The 3,676-nt window shown below is 50.9% G+C and overlaps 1 long non-coding RNA gene across 1 annotated transcript; it reads left to right on the top strand.

The window, feature by feature from the left end:
• Nucleotides 1–332: 332 nt before the first annotated feature.
• LOC109385175 (uncharacterized) lies at nucleotides 333–3,186 on the top strand. The gene is made up of 3 exons (XR_002124565.1): nucleotides 333–413; nucleotides 1,352–1,482; nucleotides 1,583–3,186. It is a non-coding gene; the product is annotated as an uncharacterized LOC109385175 (long non-coding RNA).
• Nucleotides 3,187–3,676: the final 490 nt, after the last annotated feature.

The following is a 3,676-nucleotide window of genomic DNA, read 5'->3' as shown; positions in this document are numbered from 1 at the left end:
CTTATCACTCCTAACACAGGTCTCCTCCGCGAGGCCCCTCCCCTCCATGGGGCCTACCCACCAGGGCAGAAGTGCAGAAAGTGCAGCTTGCTTCCGGGGTGGGAGCGGGGGAAAGATCTGACTGCTGCCAAGGCAAGAAGGAGTCCTGTGTGAGTCTAGGATGGTCTCCGCCTCAACACTGGCCAGTAAGCTCCGAGAAATGCAAATACCCACAGGTGCAGGCTGTGAAACGGAAGTGACCCTGGGTGAGGCTGACTGGGCAGCTGGCTCTCCACTTTGCATATCCTCATCGGAAGTTAAAGTTAGGTTCTGGTTCAAACCAGGTGGAGGGCCCACAGTTAGCTACTCCCCGTCCTGGCCAAAGCAGAGTCAGAGATTGGGCCCAGGTCATCACTGTGTTGGGGGAAAGTCAGGTGAAAATCACAGCTACCCTTTCCTCTCCCCTGAAGATCGTAGATTTAATATCTGGCCAAAATGGGCCTGAAGTATTGTGGAGTCTTGCCTATTCTAGCCATCGCGATGTTGTCAAGCCCATCTCCCTCTTTCCCCTACCCAAGACCTAACATGTCACCAGGTCCCTTCAAAGAGGCCCCAGCCTGGTATCGCTCATGAACTTTGCCAGAGCCAGGCCCACTAACCTGTCTCCTACAGCCCTCCTTGCTCAGCTCTCTTGTGATTAATAACTCCATGATGTGCCTTCCTTTCTGTGGTCTGGCCTCACTCCTTACACCCAGCGCTCAGCTCCTCTGGCCTTCAATTTCGCTTTCCTCCTCAGCCACCCTTTGCATCTTTAGCAGGGAGCTGCCTTGAGCCATGCAGGCTCCCAGGTGTGCAGGACCCAGGCATCTGGAGGAGGGCAGCCACCTCAAAGGCCAAAGGAGGACAAGGCGTGTCAACCACAGAGCCCAAACCGAGAGGAAGCTGTGGGCTGTGTGCGCTGGTGGAGACGCCTGAACAACTTAGTCCTGTCAGCACCCCCAGCAGCGCCAGCCTCCTCTCAGCTGTGAGATCTAAGCAGAGCCCTAAAGTACAGGAAACAAGGCCTTAGTTGCCATTCCCCAGGGGCACCCGTGTTGTGCCAAAGTCGTGGTGCCCCTGCTGTGTCTTTGCAAGACTATACATTAGACAGAGGATAATGGTTTTCTTTTTGAAAAGGGGTGGGAGAGGAAAGGATGGTGGTTGCAGGCGGGGTGTGAGGCATCCAGTCAGCTGCCTTGTAGCAGTGGTTGTCAGGGATGGACAGAGACTTGTCCGCTGTGGTCTCCAGACCCTGTGTGAGCGTGGTGGGGAGGGGGCTAGGCGGGGTAGAGACTGAGGAGTGCTCAGAACCCCCACCCCTTCGCTTCCCCAGGCAGTCTGCCCAGACCCCGTCAGCGAGAGCACGCTCCCTTTGTTGGTTCTTGTCCGGGGAAAGCTATCGATTCCTTTGCTTCCAAAGCCAGGAGGCTGGTTGTGACTGGATTATGGTCACTAGGACAACAGGTGAGCAAGAGAAGGGGCTGAGAGGATGGCGGGAATTTTAGGAAACTGTTCCCCATAATCCCACCTGGCCTGCTTTTTTTCACACGGTGTTTTTTCACAGTGCTTTGACAGTGTTGACTACCCACCAAGCAGGCCACGGTGCTGAGCACACGGGTCCATGTACCAGGGACAACAGAAGGCATGGAAGGCTCTAGTCACAAGGAGTTAAAGTGGATGAGGGAGATGACATACGAAACAGGCATGTACAACAGGATCTATGTGAACAAATGTAAGAATTACGCGGGGACAGAGAGCGAGGGGACAGCCATTCCTCAGCAGCCGTCATGGACACGTCGACAAACACAACGACGTGGGCGCCTCAGTTAACCTCGGAGATGGCTTCGGATTCCTCGGGTGTCGGAAACCCCTGTAATCTGAAGTGATAACTAACATTTCTGCTCAGACATTGTTTCCAATAGTTTATTCTGGAAGAGATCCTGGCTCCTCTGGGAATCACTTTGGGGCACATTCCCTCCAGGGACGAGCTACAACCATCCGGCATTGGTTGCCTGGGTGGTGGAACAGCAGCTGACAGGGGAGGACCAAGAATACAGGAGGCTCAAAATACAGCGAAATGGCTGACCCCTCCGAACCTCCACGCCTAAATCAAGCAAGGCATGCACCTGACTTCACACCTGAGCAATGGCTTTTGCTCACTTGTCTGTTTTTGTTGTGTGGAAGGAAATGGGTGCCAAGAAAGGTGAGTAATAAAAGAAAACTCCTGTTTTACCCTGATTAGCTGAGAACAGACACAGAGAAGATTTGCTTCTTATGGGCGTTAACGCTGTAGAGAGCAGATCTAGGGGCATGGCTGACATTATGGCCTGGACAGTTCTTTGTTAGGGGAACTGTGAGAATTGTAGGATGTTTAGTAGCATCCTTGGCCTCACCTGACCAGCCCCCACCTCAGTCATGACAATAGAACATGTCTCCTGACAATAGAACATGTCTCCTGACACAATCATGACAATAGAACATGTCTCCTGACACAATCAAATGTCCCCCGGAGGCAAAATCACTTGCAGCTGAGAGTCACTGCTACAGACAAAAGGGTTTGGAGTCCAGGCAGCACCAAGCATAGCCCCTGCCATTTGCTTCAGAAAGTGCTTGACTTCCTGACTTTCAAAATGAAAACAGAATCATGGGAGGGTCACAGGAGGTCATGGGTTCAATGTGGCTCAAATTAGAATGACATGTAGTGCCTTCCCAAGAAAAAAACGTTTTGAGGATTTCCAGTGCTGACATAAATTACTTTTATAAGATGGTTAATTGAATACGTACAAACATGAAACTGGGCACACAGCCCACAAGCTTGCATGATTTTGACAAACCAATTATAAAACTGGTAAAACTCAAGAACCTTCATTGAATGAGACAGATAGTGGGATTTGGTGGAGTAAATCACCCTTGCTTTGTCACTTGGGTGCCTAGTCACTTCTTTGAGCTGTGACTCAAGTCACCCATGACACTGTCTCTTCAAACTCCTGTGAAAACTCTGGTTGGGAACCTTCCGTGAGGTTATTTGGCAAACATAGACTTGACTCATTAAGGTCACCTGTGTTTTCTTCTCACTGGCGTGAGACAAGAGAAATAGCACATGTGGCCCCAATATGATCATAAACACACAGAGCGATGATGGCATTGTGAATTCTAAGGGGGACATATGGAGGACCTACATGATGCTCATATTTTGAGATGCATCAAAATGGAAAGAATCGCTTATTAAAAATTTTTAAAAGTTCCCACAGAGAACTTCCAAAATATACGAGGAGATTCTCAGAGGAGTTCTGATGTGGTCTGATCCTCTTTACAGTCAAGAAGCGAGGCTCAGAGAACCACCCTGGCCGGGGCTGGCTGCACCGGGGCCTCTGCCTGGGTAGCCATCGCTCTCTCCTCTCCTCTGGGCCCTCTTTCCAGCATAATGTGATAGAATTCTGATGTGGAACTGTGCGTAAGACTTGCCTTATTGTTTTAGAAGTTCATTCAACTGAACTGCATACTTAAAGTTCATTTTTTAGGGCCGGCTGAGTGGCGTGATGGTTGGGAACTGGCTTGGGATGCCAGAGGGCCCCGGTTCAGATCCCACATGTGGGGGCCAGTGACACTGCCCTCCGCAGCTAAGACGCTGAACAACAGCTCAACCTGGAGCTGGGCT

This window comes from Hipposideros armiger, unplaced genomic scaffold, assembly GCF_001890085.2.
Source record: "Hipposideros armiger isolate ML-2016 unplaced genomic scaffold, ASM189008v1 scaffold_6, whole genome shotgun sequence".
Classification (NCBI taxonomy): Eukaryota; Metazoa; Chordata; class Mammalia; order Chiroptera; family Hipposideridae; genus Hipposideros; species Hipposideros armiger.
The sequence above is the reverse complement of the archived record's forward strand: the minus strand, read 5'-3'. Positions and strand labels throughout refer to the sequence as shown.